Source organism: Leptonychotes weddellii, chromosome X (genome assembly GCF_054177405.1).
Source record: "Leptonychotes weddellii isolate Sample4059 chromosome X, ASM5417740v2, whole genome shotgun sequence".
Taxonomy (NCBI): domain Eukaryota; kingdom Metazoa; phylum Chordata; class Mammalia; order Carnivora; family Phocidae; genus Leptonychotes; species Leptonychotes weddellii.
Window position 1 is genome coordinate 22,641,535 of NC_138385.1, and position 22,358 is coordinate 22,663,892.

A 22,358-nucleotide genomic window follows, 5' to 3' on the forward strand; every position below is an offset into this window, starting at 1 on the left:
ACATTCCTTTTTTTTTTTTTTTTGTGGAACAAGAACCAAGTTTATTTGTTCATTTCTTGCATTTGAAGTATTCCTTGATGACATCCTTCGCCTGAGACTCTTTGCCATAGTCCTTAACCTCCACACAACTGCAACCAACCACTTTATGGGGTTTTCCCTCTGTCAGTTTTACAGAGGCCTACCCATTCCCCTAGTTTCTTTTGTCATCAACCTTCATTAGGTTGATTTGGTGTTCAGCACAAAGGGCCTCCACCAACTTGACATACATAGGCTCATCACAGTTGGATGCACACACACAAAGATGGGCCTGGTGCTTGTCTAAGGCTTTGTCAGCTTCGCGAATTCCACATGCTAGGCCATCACATCGTGGATGAGGGCGGTCTTCAGCACCTCTTGTAAAGCAGTATTAACGTCCATTACACCTCCGGCAGCAATGCCTTCCTTGGCCATGGTAGTGGATTACGAGTGTAGCCGAATCTTGACTGCACGCGACCTTCCGCCTCCATGCGACTCGGTGGTGGCAGGGAAAGAGAATCCTTTTTTTTTTTTTTAAGATTTTTATTTATTTATTTATTTGAGAGAGAGAGAGAGAGAAGGCATGCACACACGAGTGTGGAGAGGGGCAAAAGGAGAGGGAGAGACAGAATCTCCCATGTAGACTTCCTGCTGAGTGCAGAGCCCGACCAGACCCAAGATCATGACCTTAACAGAAACCAAGAGTCAGATGTTTAACCGACTGAACCACCCAGGTGCCCCCAAAGAGGAACGTTCTAGGGAAATAGAAAGAAATCCTCAGCATTTAAGCAGGGTCTGTACAAAAAGAAAGGAAGTAGAAGCAAGGTATATTAGTATCCTATGGCTGCTGTAACAAATTACCCCAAACTGGGTCCCTTAAAACAACAGAAGTTTATTCTCTTACAGTTCTGGAGGCTGGAAGTCTGAAATCAAGGAGTCAGCAGGGCCTTGCTCTCTCCAAAGGCTCTAGGGAAGATTCCCTCCTTGCCTCTTAGCTTGTGTGGGTTCCCAGCAACCCTTGGCATTCCTTGGCTTGTAGATACATCCTTCCAATCTCTGTCTTCACATGGCATTCTCCTTTCTGTGTGTCTCTGTGTGTCTGTGCCCCAAATTTCCTCTTCTTATAAAGACACCAGTCATAATTGGATTTATTGCCTGCCCTAATCCAGTATGACTTCATCTAAACTTGATGACAGAAACGAGTGCCAGAAGACCAGAAGACATTCTCTTCCAAGACCATGCTTTGTGGTTACACCAGGACTGGGCACACCAGGACAAAGCTCTCACAAAGATAAACACTTAAAGCTAGATCATTATTCAGCCCATCTGGAGAACCCCACTCTCAGCTACCACTGGGTCTAGGGCACATACCTTCATCCCCTCTTGGCACCATCGCTGCCTAATCCTTCCCAGAAAAAGGTCAACATCCACTCCACCACTGTGAACCCTAAGAGGCAGCATCTGCCCAGGGAAAGGCATTTCTTTCTCCCTATATCAGTGCTTCACACACGAGGAGATAGCCCAGACCAAACTGGGGGCTATACCACAGCTTGGTGAACCAAGAGACAGCCTCAGCCAAAAACAACTCATGAACATCTCTCTGCTCAGCAAGTCACTGGACAGTTGGGGTGACCAGACCACTAATCTGCATACTGAGCCGTAGTCTCCTGCCTAGGTTAGGAGTTGGATAGGTGACCACTTGGTACAGACAATGCAACCTCAGAGGGTATAGGACCAAGTCACAGCCCCCCAATTTGGCATACCAGGAACCATCAGAACATGAGTCATATCTGAGCCATTGCTCAGGATACTACAAGAAGGGCCTCCCCAGTCAGACCTGGACGTAGATCCTTGCCCAGTGCTCAGCCTACCATGACACAGCCCCAAGCCACATCCCATGCCCCCACTTGCTCAGCAGAACAGACCATGATGCTCGTTCCAGCACCAGCTGAAGCAACTGCCTTCAGGACAGGATCCTCCCTGTCCCTGTACCCAGCAAGACACAGGACAATCTTTGCTGAGGATCTGTATACTTGCCGCCCCTGAGAACAGGGACTTGGTGTCCTTATTTGACTCAGTGTCCTTAGTTGCTTAGGATAATGAACGAGAGACTTGGTTAACCTGAGACCTCACCCTTACCCCCTTGCAGCATGCCTGGACCCAGCCCCCATCCAGAACCCTCTCTTCTATCTCTTCATTCTTCATTCACTCCTTTTCTACTGGGTCCTTCCCCGAAGTCCCCCTTATAACTTACTGCATCTCTCTCTTCCATCCTAAACACCAAAGCCAGCCCTTTCTACTTCTCTCTCTTTTTTTAAGATTGATTGACTGATTTATCAGAGAGAGAGAGCCAACGTGCACAAGCAGGGGGAGTGGCAGGCAGAGGGAGAAGCAGGCTCCCTGTTCTCTAGGCCCCCAAAGATCTCTCCCAATGCCCCCTTCTTTGCACAACTTTCAGGTGACCTGTGAGGCTCCTCTCAGGTGTCCCCTCCCCAAGAAACCTTGGCTGATCCCACCCACAGTCCCTGGACTTACCTCTCTATCATAGTGCAACCTTGCATTCTGGGGAGTGCATCCCTCCCCTGCTAGAGCTTAGGTCCTCACAGGCTGGAACCCCCTGGTCCTCACCACTGGGTCCCCTGATTAGGGTGCAGAACCTGATTCTGAACCAGCTCTTGCTAAAACTGTGTGCCCCTGGAGCTGGAGAGCTGTGTGTTTGGAAGCAAGGGGGCAGCTAGGACCTGTGCATGGGATCCTGAGCTCCCAGAACAGGCAGGAGGCCTGCATATTGCTGGGTTGTGGGGGGGGGGGGGAGCTGTTGCAGAAGGTGGAGGGGCTGTCAAATCAGGCCTGCTCCCAGCAAGTGGCAGCAAGGGCCACCTCTAATAACCCCCATAAGGGCTCAGTAAATGTGTGTTGAAACAGCTGAGAGGCGTCTGTGCAGACTTAGCCATCATGAGAGGCATGAAGAGCCCTTGAATTCCCGCTGTTAGTAAAGATAATTTGGCAGGCAGAAGAGAGGGAGGTTGCAGGAGCGGCTTGTAGAGCGAAGCACCCAGCTGCAACAGAACAAGAAGTAGTGGCCCGACAGTTTCAGGTCAAGTGCAGGGCTCTGATGGCTTCTGGGAAGTGAGGGGAGCCAGGCCCTTTCCTGTCTGCAGAGCCAGAGCACTCTCCATAGTAATGGGTGGTACACACCCACACTATGATGGTGAGGCCATCATAGAGGCCAGGGGTGGCATTAGGGTGACCAGCTGTCCCAACTTTCCTGGGACTGGGGGATTTCCAAAGAAGCGACACTTTCAGTGTGCAAACCAGGACAGAGCCCCGGGCAAACTGGGACAGTTGGTCACCCTTGGTGGCATTGGAGGGAGGATCAGTCTCAAGCAGGGCTCCCTTCCCCTCTGCTATTTAGAGCACAGGAAATCAAGGGGGCATCGGTCTGAGTTGCAGCCCCATCAGGATGTGCCAATGGGGCTATGGGCCTGTATCGAGTTTGCGGGTGGAGGGCTGCCTGGAGGTGGCATGGGTTGGGCCCTCTTCTCTCTTCTGGAGGGCTTAGCCTAAAGGAGTTGGGTCCCAGCTCTGGTTTGGGGGTCACTGTGTTTGGCAGGGGTGCTGTGAGGGTTAATGCATGTATTAACCTTCTATAAGGGCCAAGCCTTATGTGCAAGCTGCAAGTGAGATATGCAATAAGCCTGGAATTATCCTGAGCTGTTTTGCCACAGCATAAAACATTATGATTATTAGCGTGGCTCTGTGACGATGGACCCCAGGGATTTCAGGGCAGTTTTTACTACAGTGTCAGCATTGTTTTGTTTATTTGTTTTTAATTGAGAATAAATTCACATCACATATAATTTGCTATTTTATTTTATTTTTTTAAGATTATTTATTTGGGAGTGAGAGCACAAGTGGCGGGGAGGGGCAGAAGGAGAGGGAGGGGGAGAAGCAGGATCCCCACCAAGTGTGGAACCCCTGCGGGGGCTCGATCCCAGGACCCTGAGATCATGACCTGAGCTGAAGGCAGACGCTTCACTGACTGAGCCACCCCGGCACCCTTAGAGCATTTATGTTTGAATAATAGTGAGATGCATGATTTGCACGTGGTCTTGATGCCACGCACTTTACTCCCGCCTGGGGCTCTGGGGTCGAAATTCTGCGGTTTCTGATCTGAGAGAGAAAGTGCATCCCACCATGGCCCTTACAGAGGAGGACGACTGGAGCTTGCACCTGGCCTCTCCAGACAGCTTTCTGTGAGCCAGGCTTTGCCTGTGACATTCGTCCTTACTTTCATGCTGTATTGTATTCTTCTCCTGTAATAAACTCTACATTTGTAAGCATTGTCATGTTGGGTCTCTGGATCTTCGGTAGCAAGCCAACCCTGTTTTCACTACTGGGAGCTTGAAGTAGGGGAGTTGTGCCTGCTTCTTGTCTGGAGATTTGGGGGAGCAGGGGGACTGTAGAACTAAGCCACGCCAGCGTGGTATGAAAGAGCTGTAATGTGCCATCTAGACATGAGGCATCTAGACATATAGAACATGAGAGAGGTTCAAGGTCTGTCTGATTCCAAAGCCCATGCTTTTCATGACTTCTCCGTACTGCCCTTTCTCTCTTCATTAGGGATTCCTGTCACAAAGGAAGGCTTCCCATTTTATAGCCTTGTCTCTCTTCTTGGAACTGGGGCTTGGCATGTTTTTCCTTCCTTCCTCTCTCCTTGCCTCCCTCTCTTGATTCCCTGTCTACTCTTAGTCCTTCTCCCTTCCTTTCTTCCTTTCCTCCCCGTTTTGCTTGTTTCCTTCCTTTCAAAATTACTTTTCCTTCCTTCCTTCCTTCCCTCCCTCCCTCCTCATTTACCATTGGGATTCTCCCATTGTCAATGCTGTCCTCTTGCAACCCTGGGTAAATACCTCACTTAACCCACTACTTCATACAATAGCTTGTAAAAACTGGACCCTAAGATTCATCTTAGCTTCCCACCAGCAGCATTGCTGGAAGAGCATGGAGGACACTCCCTAGCCCACTTTACAGGTATGTGACAGACAGGGTGAGATAGCAAACAAAGAGCTCTGCCTACAAGAAGAAAGTGCTGCGTATTTTCCATGGATCTTCTTACCCGCCCCCCAAATCTATTCTCCACCTTTTTCTGCCTTGTCCTGTACCCCGGGAGACCAACCTTTCCATGGTCTGTGTCACATGGGTTTCTGGTTGAGTTTGGCCAGTGACAGGCGCTGACATGAGATTAGAAGGTGGGAAGACAGAGAAGTCAGAGTATTTATTCTTCCTGTTCCTTTCCTGTCCAGCCATGGTTCTGGAAAGGGCAGCATTCCTCGATGGCCACAACTGCTATCAGGCAACCCTCTTCCATAGTTCCTTCTCTCACCAGGCTCCGGCATTACTTCCCTCTCTTTGCCTCTTCTGGTCAAGGGGTAGTAATGCTTTCCCTCTGTTGCTAGTCCCTGAATGTCTTACCATCCCTTGTTGCTTCCCTTATTCCTGCCCACATCTTCATTCAGCTCATCTTGGATAAATCCTTTGAGTGTGCCATCTGTTGCTTGCCAGGACCCTGCCTCATACAAGCAGGACAAGGAGCCGCCCTAGGACTGGGGCCAGGATAGCGCCATTTCCATGGAGCCTGGGGTTCTTCTCCCCATCAAGTGAGAGCATATGTTGTCAGAGCCATAGGCTTGGGTACTAGAAAAAACTGCGAATCCAAATCTGATGTCGGGGTGCAAAAGACATTCTTTCATACAAGGCTCTTGGGCTTTGTGTGAAGAAGTGAGGTATGAAGGCCAGGCTTTGCTAGGACTGCCAGACCCTAAACAAAGAGGATGGTACGGAATCGCTGTTCACTCCTGACTTACTGGTCTGCGTCAGGGTGGCTCAGGTGCTCTCAAATCCGGACTTCATGGGAATGAACAATCTTATCTGAATCAGAAAGAGTGATAAATCAAGATGTCATTTTAGTCCTTAGTAGGGCAGTGTGAGTACGGCATATTTCCTTTGCCTACATTGTTCCCAAGCCAGCTATCTGGCATCCTCTCTGACCTCCTGGAATGATCGTAATCATCTGAGGTGACTATTGTGGGTCTCCTGGTTTGTGTTAATTGTTCCCATGGCTGGAATTCAACCATGTCTGTGCATGTCTCATAACTTGCAGGGGGGGCAACACAAAGCTATTTATTTGCATCAGTATCAAATTGCACAGGGCACCTGTGTAAAGGAGGTTTTCACGGGCACCGGGGGAGATATGAAAATAAAGAAGATGGTGCCTTATTTTTCTTGGGTGTTGATTTTCCTGCCCAGCCTCAGAGACACGTATTTGAGCCCTATATATAGAGAGAGGCTAATGGCAAAAGCTGATGGATCTGGTTCCCCTCTGAAGTGTGATAGTGTGGGAGGGAGCACTCCCCTGATGCCTTGATAATTTGCAGTTTCAGCGGTCTAAGGAGGCTAAACTCTTCACACAGATGTGGTGGTAAGAAAAATTATGCAAAATCTGGAAATAAGGCAAAAGGGTGTCCTTCCCATGTCATATTGGAGCCTTGTCTAACAGGTCTGCCTAAAGATTATTTAATTCTTGGGGTGCCTGGGTGGCTCAGTCGTTAAGTGTCTGCCTTCGGCTCAGGTCATGATCCCCGGGTCCTGGGATAGAGCCCCACATCGGGCTCCCTGCTTGGCGGGAAGCCTGCTTCTCCCTCTCCCATTCCGCCTGCTTGTGTTCACTCTCTCACTGTCTCTCTGTCAAATAAAAAAAAAAGATTATTTAATTCTCTAGGGAAATGCATTTTGTGAGACTTCCTATTGACTATTAAGGCCAAGTCTTTGTGAAGTCTTTGTTAACTTGCAGATTTTTGTTTATAGGGATGCAAGTGATTGAGTCCAGTAGAAAAGACCACACCCAAGGTAACAATGGTATTTCCCTACAGTCCATTAACTAGTATTGTATCTAATTTAGTAATCTTATTCTAGAATTATTTCTTTTAGTGCCTATATGCACTTTCTTTCAAATGCTTCTATGAATCAATTTACCATACTGCTGTTTCTTCATTAATGAGTTAAATAAAATTGGTATAGGTGCTAACTTTGTATTTTGTCCTAGTCGTATTTTTTTAAAAGATCTTGTTTATTTGAAAGAGAGAGAGAGGGTGCCTGGGTGGCTCAGTTGGTTAAGTGTCTGTCTTTGGCTCCGGTTGTTGTCCCAGGGTCCTGGGATCGAGCCCCAGGGGTCAGGCTTCCTGCTCGGTGGAGAGCCTGCTTTTCTCTCTCCCTCTCCCTGCTTGTGCTCTCTCACTCTCTCTCTGTCAAATGGATAGATAAAATCTTAAAAAAAAAGAGAGAGAGGGCACATGTGCAGAAGGGAGGGGCAGAGGGGAGGGAGAAGCAGGCTCTTCGCTGAACTGGGAGCCCATCGCCGGCCTCAGGTGTTTTATTGAGCGATGTGAAAAGAATGGTGGGCGCTTTATGTTAACTATAGCTGACAGATATGTTTGTGAGGACATTAGATACAACTCCTGATGACTCCCAGACATCACTTGGTGAAATAAATATTTTACCCAAAGTTCCTTTATCTTGACTGTAAGACAAAAGGAAGTCAGAAGAGGGAGGCTGCCCAAGTTTCCCTGAGACATTATTTCAGAACCTTTTCCTGAAAACTTCTGGTTGGATATCTTTTTGCCAACTCTAACTCAGCATATCTAACACTGGGCTTATATTTTCCCTCAAACATACTCCTACCATTTTCCCTAGTCTATTGAATGGCACCTCTGCTCATCTAGTCCTTCAAGCCAGAAACTGGAAAGTCCTCTTGGACTTCTGCTTCTCCATCTTCTACCTATAATCAGTATTGTCAACCTAAATAAAGAGATAAACTGAGGCAAGCTGGAATTACCAGAAATTGAGTTTATTCAGGAATAGCAGAGGAATTGCAATTTGGAAAACCCATGCTGTAGCAAGCTACAGGCTAGTCCATTGAGGGCTTGGGTGGGCTGTATTCATGGGCAGAGTGCAAAGAGGGGGACATCCAGCCCCTGTCAAAGCAGTAAGTTCATTGGCTTGAGGACGGAGAGAGATTCCTGGTGGGTTTTCATTGGTCAGGAGATAAGTCTCAGTCTTCTTGTAAATCAGACATTTATGGGAAACTGGTCTGTCTCTCAATTCTTAAGTTCCATTCTTCCAAGTGTGTATCCATGAGATTCTCCATTTTGTATCCTCCAGTCCCATTTTATTTATTTATTTATTTATTTTAAACTTTTAAAAAAAAATTTTTTAAAGTAATCTCTACACCCAACAGGGGGCTCAAACTCATGACCCAGAGATCGAGAGTCACACACTCTACTGACTGAGCCAGCCAAGCACTCCTTTCAGTTCCATTTTAATTTATTTTATTTCATTTTATTTTTGTTTAAGGATTTTAAAAAAAGTTTTAAGATTTATTTATTTATTTATGAGAGAGAGAGACCATGAGCACACGAGTAGGGAGGGGGGGCAGAGGGAGAGGGAGAAGCAAACTCCTGGCTGAGCAGGGAGCCCAACGCAGGACTTGATCCCATGACCCCGAGATCATGACCTGAGCCGAAGGCAGATGCTTCACTGACTGAGCCACCCAGGCGTCTCTAAAAAAAATTTTTTTTAAGTTTTATTTATTTAAGTAATCTCTATACTCTACATGGAGCTTGATATCATGACCCCAAGATCAAGAGTTGCAAGGTCCTCAAACTGAGCCAGCCAGGCCCCCCTAAAGATTTTTTTAAGATTTTATTTTTAAGTAATCTGTACACCCAACATGGGTTTCAAACTCATAACCCCAAGATCAAGAGTCACATGCTCTACCCAGTGAGCCAGCCAGGAGCCCCTCCAGTTCCATTTTATTTTTTTTAAAGATTTTATTTATTTATTTGAGACAGAGAGAATGAGAGAGACAGAGAGCACATGAGAGGGGGGAGGGTCAGAGGGAGAAGCAGACTCCCCGCCGAGCAGGGAGCCCGATGCGGGACTCGATCCAGGGACTCCAGGATCATGACCTGAGCCGAAGGCAGTCGCTTAACCAACTGAGCCACCCAGGCGCCCCCCTTCAGTTCCATTTTAGATTGAAATTTGTTTACACACCCAAGTCTTACTATCTCATAAACATTTATCCCTTCTTATTTAGTCTTCCTATTACTGCTTTCTCAATTCAGTTCTTAACACTTCTCACTTGATGAGCCTCCTCACCTGCCTCAGGGTCACCTTTCTTATCACCCATTCTGCCAGTCTGCTTTATATCATGTTGTCAGTTTCATCTCACTAAAAGAAAATTGTAATCATGTTACTCCTCTGATTAAAACCCTTCAAGGGTGGGGCGTCTGGGTGGCTCAGTTGGTTAAGCGTCTGTCTTCAGCTCAGGTCATGATCCCAGGGTCCTGGGATCAAGACCCACTTCTGGCTCCCTGCTCAGGGAAGAGCCTGCTTCTCCCTCTCCCTCTACTGCTCCCTCTGCCTCTCACCTTGCTTATACTCTCTCACGCACACTCTCTCTCTCAGATAAATAAATAATCTTTAAAAATAAATAAATAAAATAAAACCCTTCAAGAGAAGCCAGTGCAGAAGTGGAGTGGATGGAATTTAATGATGGAATGGATAAAACAATAAAGGGCATGAAAAAGAATCTTCAAGGGTTTCTTGCTGCCTGTAGGGTAAAGTCCAGTCCAGGCTCTTAGCACTAAAGCATTTTATGACCCGATCTCAACCTGTTTTATCAGCCTGGTCTCATCTCCAGGCCCTCCCTAGCAAACATCCTATACTGCAGTTACATTGCACTTGTCACCATGCTCTTTTGAGCTTCCTTGTTTTTGTGCTTTCCTTTTGTCCTCTTCATTTATGACTATATTCCTAGTCACCTGCCAAACTCCTCCAGGTGGAAGTCACTGGTGTCTCCTTAAATTTTACACCCTACACACCTTACTTACCTCACCCTAGTCCCAACACTGATAGCCCTTGAAAATACCCCTATTAGATAATATTAAGCAAAAGAAATAAAGTGAAATAGAGTATTATAGTAGTCTCCCATTTGTTCTGGAAAGAAGGAAGAATTTCAAAAGCATTCATATATCTATCTATGTTTTTAAACACAAGACAAATAAACCAGAATACAACAAGGTTGATCACCTACAAGAGTTTGGGTCAGAGAGGAGAGATGGTACAGGAAAGATGTGGGAAGGAATGACACTCCTGAGTATGCATTACTACATAGTTTTGACTTCTAAAGCATATTAATATTCTATATATTCAAAAACGAAAAGTAAATCAATAAGGATGAGGAGGGGGAGGGGCGCCTGGCTGGCTCAGTCAGAGGAGTGTACGACTCTTGATCTCGGGGTTTTGAGTTCGAGCCCCACATTGGGTGTAGAGATTACTTAAATAAACGAAACTTTAAAAAAAAGTATGGGGGGAGAATAACTCAACTGAAAGCAAATGGAACAAATGAACCATACTGTATTTCAAATAACCACACTTAAAGAAGAGGTGGGGGCAGTAGAAAGGACTAATTCAAGTCATTTATGAACTCCCAGTCTGAGATGAGATGGGGTTATGAGGCAAGCAGAACTGCAAACAAATCCTGAACTCTCTTTAGTAGGTTTGGTTTTGGTAGAGGTATAGGCAAAACAATTCTGAAACGACTCAAGATAAAGGATTGAACAAATGAATAAATGGATCGATGTAGTTGGGCATCAGGGTTCTCACTGTAAACGAAGGGACATACAAATATGAAATGGGGAAAGGCAAGAAAGAACCCTGTGAGGATGGATTGGAATTGGAAGGATTGGTATGAACTCATTATTTCGGAAATATGTACATATATGTATATATGCATGTTAATGTTCTCATTATATATCTGTATATGTGTGTATGTATATATATACATGTGTGCATATATTTACTAGTTCTGTCTAATGAAAGGGCCAAGAGGCAAAAACACCCCAGTAGTAATGAGTACACCTAATGCTCAGATCTTTAACTCTAATAATGTTTCCTCCCTAAAAGGAACCAAGCTCCTCAGAATAATGGCAGATTGCAGGGCTGGGACAGAGTAGGGATGAGATAAATCTGGAACATCTTTTTTTTTTTTTTTTAAAGTAGGCTCCATGCCCAGTGTGGAGCCCAATGCGGGGCCTGAACCCATGACCCTGAGACCAAGACCCGAACTGAGATCAAGATTCAGAAACTCAAACCAACTGAACCATTTAGGCGCCCCAAACCTGGAACATCTTTTAGGTCATAAAGTAAGGAAGTGCTTTAAAAACAATGAGGGCATGTCATAAGTATACAGGAGCCAGCTTGAAGGAGCTCCCGTTGGCCAAGTCTGGGAGTATTTGAGCACCAAAATAATAAAGTGTAGTGATAAATTATAAATCATTGAAAAAATAGAAATCCATGAATCCATACTGACAATCCATCCATCCACCCATCTATCCATCCATCAATAAGGGAGGAGGGTAAGCTCTTGTTTAAAGTAGAATTTCAAGTGCCCACTGATTAATGTAGAAAGAATTCTGGAGTAAGAAATTCAGTGTTTTGTAACTATTTTTTTTTTAAAGATTTATTTATTTATTTATTTGAGAGAGAGAGAATGAGAGAGAGCACACGAGAGGGGGGAGGGTCAGAGGGAGAAGCAGACTCCCCGCCGAGCAGGGAGCCCGATGCGGGACTCGATCCAGGGACTCCGGGATCATGACCTGAGCCGAAGGCAGTCGCTTAACCAACTGAGCCACCCAGGCGCCCTGTTTTGTAACTATTTTAAGTAAAATTTGGATCAGGCATGAATCATCAAAGGGTACTAGATCCAGGGGGAGTTTTTTGGGGCACCCGGCTGGCTCAGTCAGTAGAACATGAACTCTTGATCTCAGGGTCATGAGTTGAAGCCCCACGTTGGGCACAGAGCTTGCTTACTTAAAAATAAATAAATAATTCCAGGAGAATTTTTTATGAGGAGCTGGCTATTTTCATTGCTTTAAGATGTATCCCCTACAGAATTGCTTATTAGTTTCAAGGAAGAAAAAAATAATTATACAGCAGAGAAATCTGACAAGCCCTTACCTAGGTGATTAAAATGAACATCACTGGGGCGCCTGGGTGGCTCAGTCAGTTAAGCGTCCGACTCTTGATTTCGGCTCAGGTCATGATCTCAGGGTCGTGGGATAGAGCCCCACACTGGCCTCTGCACTAGGCATGGAGCCTGCTTAAGACTCTCTCTCTCTCCCTCTTCCTGTGCCCCCGTCCCTGCTTGCATGCTCTCTCTTTCTCTCTTAAAAAAAATTAACATGGGGCGCCTGGGTGGCTCAGTCATTAAGCATCTGCCTTCGGCTCAGGTCATGATCCTAGGGTCCTGGGATCGAGCCCCGCATCGGGCTCCCTGCTCAGCGGAGAGCCTGCTTTTCCCTCTCCCACTCCCCCTGCTTGTGTTCCCTCTCTCGGTCAAATAAATAAATAAAATCTTTAAAAAAAAAAAATTAACATCACTGAGGAAGGACAAATGAACATCATGTGCCTCCAGTGGTAAAACCCTGCGAAGGACATGACACTGCATACAGAAGATTCCAGTCAAGAATTCAATGGAGGGTGCCTGGGTGGCTCAGTCCATGAAGCGTCTGCCTTCGGCTCAGGTCATGATCTCAGAGTCCCCAGATCGAGTCCTGCATCGGCCTTCCTGCTCAGTGGAAAGCCTGCTTCTCCCTCTGCCTTTCACCCCACTTGTGCTCTCTCTCTCCCTCCCTCTCAAATAAATAAATAAAATAAAAAAGAATACATGCAATGGAATATTGTTCAGCCATAAAAGGAATGACACATGCTACCACATGGATGAACTTTGAAGACATATGCTAAGTAAAATAAACCAGACATAAAAAGAACAAATATTGTATGATTCCACTTATATGAGGTACCTAGAGTATTCCAATTCATAGAGAAAGAAAGTAGAATGATAGTTATCAGGGGCTAGGGAGAAAGAGGAATGGGGAGTTATTGTTTAATAGGTACAGAGTTTCAGTTTGGGAAGATGAAAAAGTTCTGGAGATGGATGATGGTGTTGGTTGCACAATGTGAATGTATTTAATGCCACTGAACTGTACACTTAAAAATAGTTAAACTGTGGGGTGCCTGGCTGGCTCAGTCAGTAGAGCATGCGACTCTTGATCTCAGGGTCGTGAGTTTGAGTCTCACGTTGGGCATAGAGTTTACTTTAAAAATAAATACAGGGGCACCTGGCTGGCTCAGTTGGTAGAGCATGTGACTCTTGATCTCAGGGTCGTGAGTTCTAGCCCCATGTTGGGTATAGAGATTACTTATAAAAAATATGTAATTTCAATGTAATCATGCGGAAATATTAGACAAACACAAAATGAGAAATATATATATATTTTTTTAAGGAGGAGATGTATTCTTCAAAAATGTCTGTGTCATAAAAGACAAAGAAAGCAAAAAAAAAAAAAATGGGGGCACCTGGCTGGCTTAGTTGGTAGAGCATGCAACCCTTGATCTCAGGATTGTGAGTTTGATCCCCCGTTGGGTGTAGAGATTACTTAAAAATAAAATCTTAAGGGCGCCTGGGTGCCTCAGTCGGTTGAGCATCTGACTCTTGATTTCTGCTCAGGTCATAATCTCAGAGTCATGGGATTGAGCCTGGTGTCAGGCTCTGCTCTCAGCAAGGAGTCTGCTTAAGAGTCTCTCTCTCCATCTCCCTCTGCCCCTCCCCGCCACCCTCTCTCTCTCAAATAAATAAATCTTTAAAAAATAAATAAAATAGGGGCACCTGGGTGGCTCAGTCCTTAGGCGTCTGCCTTTGGCTCAGGTCATGATCCCAGGATCCTGGGATCGAGCCCCGAGTCAGGCTTCCTGCTCAGCGGGAAGCCTGCTTCTCCCTCTCCCACTCCCCCTGCTTGTGTTCCCTCTCTCACTGTCTCTCTCTGTCAAATAAATAAATAAAATCTTTAAAATAAATAAATAAATAAATAAACAGATAAATTAATTAAAATAAAATCTTAAAAAAAAAAAGACAAAGCCTATGGAAATGTTCCAGACTAAAGGAAGCTAAAGAGACAAGATGTTGGTTCACAAACTGAAGTATATAGGGGTGAAGGGCAATGATATATAATACTCTTAAATAGTTCAGGGGAAAATATAGGTAGATAGATAAAGCATGCAAATGATAAAGCACATGGGGTAAAAAGTTAACATTACATGAATCTGGGTGAAGGTGTTGAAGGAGGTCATTGAGAGGGCATTACCCCTGATTGACCCATGAGCTAGACCCCAGGCAATCGGAGGCTCCTCACCTCCTCTCCTATCCTGGGAATGTATGTTCTGCCCACCGATCCCACAGTGGAAGCTGTTCCAAGGACGTAGCCTTGAGAGAATAAGGTGTTGTTGAGACTATCTGGACTATATACGCAACTGAACCCCATTAAGGCCTCTCTATATACTTTTTTTTAAAAAAGATTTTAGGGACACCTGGGTGGCTTAGTCAGTTAAGCATCTGCCTTCAGCTCAGGTCATGATCCCAGGGTCCTGGGATCGAGCCCTGCTCAGTGGGGAGCCTGCTTCTCCCTCTGCCGCTGCTCCTCCAGCTTGTGCTCTCTCTCTTTCTCAAATAAATAAATAAAATCTTCAAAAACTTTATTCATTTATTTGAGAGAGAGAGAGAGCGCGAGTGGGCGGAGGACCAAAGGGAGAGGGACAAGCAGACTGCACTGAGCACAGAGTCCAATGCAGGGCTCGATCCCATGACCCTGAGATCATGACCTGAGCACCCCAAGGCCTCTATATAAACTTTTAAGATTTAGTGGGTGAGCACAGAGATTTTGTCATCTCATAGCCACCTAAGATAAGGCTTGCATGTAAGTTCTCTTGCTTAGTAAACCTGCCACCTCCCAATCTGAGTGTTCTGCCTCTTTCTTTGGTCTCTCCCTGCCCTCCATGTACCGGGGCCAATTTTAGATTTCACCTAGGAAACTCCCAAGGTTTCAAACCAACAAAAGGTGTCCTTGATGCTATTTTTATTCTAGCACGCTTGCCCTAAGCTTGAAATTATCTCCAAATAAAAAGTTTAAAAAACAAAACAATAGCAGCTTTATAGTATGCGTCATATTATATTGTGATTGTGACTCCACTAGTCTGTGAATAATCACAGACACGGACTATGTCTTTTTTTTTTCAAGTAACCTCTGTACCCAATGTGGGGCTTGAACTCATGACCCCCCCAATCAAGAGCCACATGTTCCACCGACTGAGCCAGTCAGGCGCCCCAGACTTAATCACCGTTGCCAGGGCCTGAGTGTGGGTGGGCACCTTCACAGGACAGGGCAAATAGTAGGTATGCAATGCATGTTTGATGATTGAACATAAGCATTTGCAAATGAATGCCCCACAAAGGTTGTACTGATGAGGCTTAGTTCCTGGGTGATACTAGGCAAGGGTTCAGGCAAGTTAAGAAGTCTCTGCTGGTTCTCCTATCAAAGCATTTATAGGTTTCTTTTTCTTGTGGTTAGTATATCTTTTTTTGTAGTATTTCTTTTTTTTAATTAGAGTATAATTGACACATAACATGTTAGTTTCAGGTATACAATATAATGATTCAATCCTTTATACATTGCAAAATGATCACAGCAATAAGTCTGGTTACCTTCCATCATCATACAGTTACAAACTTTTTTTTTTATAATGAAAACTTTCAAGATTTACTCTTTGGAACTTTCAAATAAGCAATACAATATTATTGACTATAATCATGTTGTATATTACATTGCTGTGACATTTATTTAATAACTGGAAGTTTGTACCTCTCAATCCACTTCACCATTTTACCCACTCTCCTCTCCCCTCCCTTCTGGCAATCACCAATCTGTTCTCTGTATCTATGAGTTTTATTTTGTTTTGCTCATTTGCTTTGTTTTTTAGATTGTACATGTAAGTGAAATCCTATAGTATTTGTCTTTCTCTGTCTGAGTTATTTCACTTAGCATAATATTCTCAAGGTCCATCCATGTTGTTGCAAATGGCAAGATTTCATTCTTTTTTATGGCTGAGTAGTATTCCATTATATATATATCAATATATCTATGTATCACATCTTTTTTATCCATTTATCCATTGATGGACACTTAGGTTGTTTCCATATCTTAGCTATTGTAAATAATGCTGCAGTGAACATAGGGAGTGCATATATCTTTTTGAATTCGTGTTTTCATTTTCTTTTGGATAAATAACCAGAAGTGGGATTGCTAGATCATATGGTAGTTCTATTTTCAATTTTTGGGGGAACGTCCATACTATTTTTCCACAGTGGTGTAGATTTCTTGATGTTATTGCCTCTTCCCTTCAGGGATTCATTTGATATCACAGGCATTATACCTCTGTAAGGCATGTGTTATGGATTCCTCAGTTCTGAATATGTTAAGGCTTTCCTAAAGTAAAGCCCAAACAATTTTGTGCATGCTATGTTGAAATTTACCATTTCCTGTTACCTCTCTAATTGAGCAGACACCCTGAAAAATTTGTGAACACTCCCACACCACCTTCACAAAAAGATATGATTGTAAACCACAAAGAAGTCACATGATTCACTGAAGAAACTCTCCAAACAAGTGCCTGCCTCATTATATCTGCCTCTAATTAAGAGAACGATTCATCAGTATTCCATGATTGGTTAATTGTCTTTTTTTAAAATTTTTTTTTTAAAGATTTTATTTATTTATTTGACAGAGAGAGTGAGAGAGCACAAGCAGGGGGGAGCAGTAGAGGGAGAGGGGAAGGGAGAAGCAGGCTCCCCACCGAACAGGGAGCCCGATGCAGGACTCGATCCCAGAACCCTGGGATCATGACTTGAGCCGAAGGCAGACGCCCAACCATCTGAGCAACCCAGGTGCCCCATGGTTAATTGTTTTTACTACTGCTTTTGACTATTTTCAAAAAAACCATAACTCAAAAAAAAATTTTTTTAATCATAATTTACTCATTCATTAAATAAAAAAAATTGTTGAATATCTACAGTAGATACTGACCTGGTCACTGAGGATGCAGTAGTGAACAAAACAGATATGTCTCTGGTGTCATGGAGTTTACAGTGTAGTAGGGGAGACAGATATTAGACAAATAAGTATATCAGAGATTACCTTTGTAAAACTCAACATTTAAAAAAAATACAACAGGGCGCCTGGGTGGCTTAGCCATTAAGCATCTGCCTTCGGCTCAGGTCATCAGCCCGGGGACCTGGGATCGAGCCCCGCATCGGGCTCCCGGCTCAGCAGGTAGCCTGCTTCTCCCTCTCCCTCTGCCCCTGCTTGTGTACACTCTCTAGCTGTCTCTGTCTCTGTCAAATAAATAAATAAAATATTTTTAAAAAATAAAAATAAAAAATAAAAAAATAAAAAAAGATACAACAGATTTCCAGGCTTAAGACTCAACGTTCCTAGAAATCATTTCTTTAGGAAGTTTGGGTGTATACATTTTGTGGTTTTACAAAATTATCATTTAGAGTCTTTCTATATATCTCCTTCTTGGATTTAAAGTTAATGCTGTTGGCTTGTCATTAAAAAAGTAATAGAATTAACTTGTCAGCAATTTTCTCAGTAACATAAGAAAGGAGCGCTGTATCGGTGACCAGTGGAAACAGATGGCACACTAACATTTTTTGAAAGAAGCATTTAATAAAGTGACTATGTGCAAAATTTAGGTAGTGTGTCGAGAATCCACAAGTGATATTCCAGAACTAGCAGCTAGCAAGGCTGTTAGCATCCTTATACCTAACGCAGCAGACGGAGAGAGTAATTTCTTGAACCTGGGTGGGGGAGAGCAAGGGCCTTGTGGCAAGGGCTACTTGATGGGAGGAACTGTGACCTTCAGGTGAGGGAAACAGCCAGCCAGCCTACAGAAACCTCTCAGGGAACAAGTCATAGAAGTAGGTACCCCAACTTTGTTCTCCTCTATTCCGGCGATTTCCTGCCAGTCCTCTCCATTGGCCAAACCCAACTGGAAGCCAGGGGCCATGGAGCTCACTGGTATCTGTATATGGGTGAGTACGGAGCAAAGTAAGGAGTGGATCTGGAGGAGCAAATCATTAAAGGATAAGGAGCACAGGTCCTTAGTATTCTCTTCTCATCACAGCCTGAGTCTTAACTGTCTGACTCCACCTCTTTTATATTTTATTTTCTAATCTTACCATCTCTATTCCCCCTTTCTAATGTAAAACTGAGGCTCATCTTTGGAAGCTAATGCTTGTCACTTTTTCCTAGTTGTTGTAGAGGCTGCTTTGTGACCACAGGCTTGAGCCATGGAAACTCGGTCAAGGCAAAAGGGCCCATGGGACCCCAATCCCCTGGCTGAATCCAGACAGGCCCATCAGGCGACCCATCTCAAAATAGCCATAGGCCCTAACTAACCAACGGGCTGCTACATACAACCAGGCACCGCTACCAAAAAAGGGAACATTTCATGCATCCCTCTCCCTCCTCACCTTCCCCCTTTAAATACAGCCCCCACCCACTGCCTCTTGCAGACAGTCTCTGCTTTGCTCCCTTGTGGTGTATTCAATAAACTTCTAGCTCCTTTGTTCGGCCTTGGGTGAATTCTTTCACTGCTGGGGCCACCGACTTCCACCCCATCAGGTTGCCCCACATTTGGGGGCCCCCATGGGATTGGGAGAGACACCACAGTTGTGACTTCTGGCCTTCTTACTCCCTCCCTCATCCCTTTGATCAAGATGTTTTCACCTGCTCTGGATAACCTTGCCCAGTTCAGCCCAAATTCTGGAACACAATTTTGGCCAAGGCCCTCGTAGCAAGAATTTCTTGCTTTAGCCCTGTGAGTGGCAAGTGGATGTAACCAAATGAGATGGGAGGCACTTATTTGTGTCCGACTAATAACTCAGTCACCACTCCGGTTCTGTTTAGCTCCACCCCCACCCCTTGCCTGGCAACCACACCCATGATTAGGATCACTGAGAACAAAGAGGCTGGACTCCAAACAACCAGGTTCAAAGATACCACCTACCTCATCAGAGGAAGGATGAAAATGGTTGGAGAGACTATGAACCCGAAGAACTAGTATTTCTTGCCTAAGCCGGATGATGAAATTTTTTTTTTTTTTGGATGATGAAATTTTTAAAAAGGCAGGCTAGTAAAGAGTTCTGGCATGCATGGGAAAGAAACTCCAATTTCAGTCCCGTGGCTACCTTTAGAGAGGGAAGGTAAAGAGATCCAGGAGAAGTACAGAGGGAGCTCCAACTGGGGTTATATTTTATTTCTTTTTTTTTTTTTTAAAGATTTTATTTATTTATTTGAGACAGAGAGAATGAGAGACAGAGAGCATGAGAGGGAGGAGGGTCAGAGGGAGAAGCAGACTCCCTGCCGAGCAGGGAGCCCGATGCGGGACTCGATCCTGGGACTCCAGGATCATGACCCGAGCTGAAGGCAGTCGCTTAACCAACTGAGCCACCCAGGCGCCCCTATTTTATTTCTTAATAACGGAAATGCTGAAGCATATGGAAGAAAATGCTACAATTTGCTAGTGAATGGTAGGGTACTACTTATGAAATTCTTTGTACTTTTCTCCGTGTGGAGAGTACAGTTCGGAGGCGGGAGCAGGGGCTATACGTGACCGAGGAAAGCAGACAGGATGTAGAGAATAGTGCAATTATCTGTCTGCCAGGGTCCCAGTGGTGTTCTGGGAGCATGTTTCTTCAGTCTAGCCACAGGCTAACTGCCTCATGAGTCTCTGGAATCCTGATACGAGCAGTTTGGAGACCTGATAAAGTTTGCATTCCTAGCTCTGCTCCACAAAGGAGGTAGTCCTCTGTGGTAGTTCGCAGCCAGTCTGTAGAGCCAGCCTGCCCAGGTCAGATCTTGCTTGGGCCACGTCCTGGCTGTGTCCCAGTTTCCTCATCTGTAAAATGGGATGAGAAGGTCAACCCGTGTCAAAGGGTTGTTGAGAGGATTATGGCCACAGACTAAATTTTACGCTATTTTTAGGCTGTTATTCTCCCAGACAAGCTGAACTAATGAGAACAGTCCTCTAGCGTAGGGGTTGGCAAACTTTTTCTGTAAAGGGCCACATACTAAACATTTGAGGCTTTGCAGGCCATACAATTTCTGTCCCATCTGATGTAGGAAAGATGTTACGGCTCAAAGTCGATGGCCAAGAAATAATTCTTGAGACGTCTTTGGTGCAAAAAGGTGGTTTTATTAAAGCACTGGGACAGGACCCGTGGGTAGAAAGAGCTGCACTGGGGTCATGAGGGGTGGTCCATTATATACTTGCAAGTTGGGAGGGGGTTAGGGACAGAACAAACCTCCAGGGTATTTTGGAAACAAGGTTTCCAAGATCCTGAGGGGGCTAGCTATTGTTAGGAAAGGGCATTTATTACTGTTTAGTAAACCCTCAGTCAAGAGACCCTTCAGATGTGTATCAGTGGGCCATATGGAGGATGATTCCTAACATGTATTTTGCGGGGTGGGGGGCGCGGGGTGGAGATAAAGGGAGCTCCAAAGGAATTTCTATATGTTTAAAGTAGACTCATGGGATCCTGGAGGGTCCAGCAAAGATTGCCTTTTGTCCTTAGCAAAGTGTCAACATCTAGGCGTTGAGTCCCTAGAGGAATGTCACTCTGCCTGTTTAAAGGACTTGTCAGTGGGCTATAAGTGGTAAGGAAATTTAATAATTCTTCTGCCTTTGTTTCCCACATCACCAACTACTTAACTCTGGTGTTTTGTTTTTAAAAATTTCATTTATTTATTTGACAGAGAGAGACACAATGAGAGAGGGGACACAAGCGGGGGTGGGGGGTGGGAGAGGGAGAAGCAGGCTTCCCGCAGAGCAGGGAGCCTGATGCGGGGCTTGATCCCAGGACCCTGGGACCATGACCTGAGCCGAAGGCAGCCGCTTAACAACTGAGCCACCCAGGCACCCCTTAACTCTGGTGTTGTAGTGAGAAAGCAGTCATGCACAATACATAAAGAAATGGATATAGTTGTGTTCCAATAAAATTTTATTCATTACATCCGTTAATGACCAGTGGGAGCCAGAGGCCTGAGTTTTCAGGGCTCAAGAAGGGATTGGGGGAGCAGGGACTTCATTATCCTCTGGGGAGAGGGCATACATCGCAAAGACAGGGTATGAGGGTGGGTGTAAGGGATTGACTCCTGAATGGGAAGCAGCTTAAAGCGGAGCACTGTGAGCTGCTGAGGAGAAAGGAGGGAAGAATTAGGGAAGAGTTCCCTAAATTATTTGCAACTTCACACAAGTATACCCCTTGTGGGTTCTAGGGGGTCCTGATGTATTGCCCTCCTCAGTCCTCAGGACAGCCAGACAAGGACTTAGTGTGGCTGAGCTCCTAGGCTAATCATCTGTCCATGAGCCATCTATCCATTTACCACAGTGTGCCCTAAAAAAATCAGTTTCTATGAAGACTGTTTAAAAAAAAGGCCCCAAATGGAGTCACTTGCAAACCAAGACTTAATTGCAAAATTTAACGTGACCTTTAAGCAGTCAATCGGAAATTTCCTGATCAACACTAGTGAAGTAATCTGCATGATAAGACCCCCCTGCCCTTCTTCCTAGGGAAAGGTGACCTTGCCTGAAACAAGCCTTTCTTTTCTTTTGCTAATAACTTCCTTGTTTCTGCCTGTACAAACCTTCCATTTTGTATAACTTTTGTACAGGGCCTTTCTACTTGCTAGATGGGATGCTGCCTGATTCATGAATTGTTGAATAAAGCCAATTAGCTCTTCAAATTTACTCAGTTAAATTTTGCTTCAACTGTACCATGACAAGAAATAGTCTGGGAAGACCAAATTAGGAAATAAGGAGTACCCAGGGTACCACTCCTGATCTTCCCACCAACCTAACTGTATGTACAGCTTTGAAATACATGCCTGAAACCTTAAGCCAAGAACTGCTTAAGGTCTTCTATATCAGGTAATGGCATACTAGGTAATTCAAACCAACCCTCCTTCTAAAGACAAGTAAAAAAGGTGGACAAAGTCTATGAAAAAATGTTTAAAACCATCAAGAGAGCTACTGATGTTATAGGCATTTTATTAGTTGAACATCAAGGAGGTATTTAGGTAATAAGAGAATTTCATGAGCTACTTTATGTCAGACATTTTTTTAAAGGATTTATTTATTTATTTATTTGAGAGAGAGAGATAATGAGCAGGAGGGGCAGAGGGAGAGGGAGAATCTCAAGCAGACTCTGTGCTGTGCGTGAAACTTGACCCGGGGCTTGATCTCATGACACAGATCAGGACCTGAGCCGAAACCAAGAGTTGGGTGCTCAACCAACTGTACCACCCAGGCGCCCCATATGTCAGACATTT

The 22,358-nt window shown here is 44.7% G+C and overlaps 1 long non-coding RNA gene and 1 pseudogene across 4 annotated transcripts in view; one reads left to right on the top strand and one right to left on the bottom strand.

The window, feature by feature from the left end:
• LOC102746409 (uncharacterized) overlaps positions 1 to 22,358 on the top strand; it is a 68,054-nt gene that overhangs the window by 21,867 nt on the left and 23,829 nt on the right. The window contains exon 3 of one of the 4 annotated variants that reach the window (XR_014141202.1): positions 2,335 to 2,418. The exons of the other annotated variants lie outside the window; for them this stretch is intronic. This is a non-coding gene — a long non-coding RNA (uncharacterized LOC102746409). Of the gene's footprint in view, positions 1 to 2,334; positions 2,419 to 22,358 lie in introns of those variants that run through there. 4 annotated transcript variants of the gene reach the window in all.
• LOC102746110 (small ribosomal subunit protein eS12 pseudogene) lies at positions 17 to 510 on the bottom strand (annotated as a pseudogene).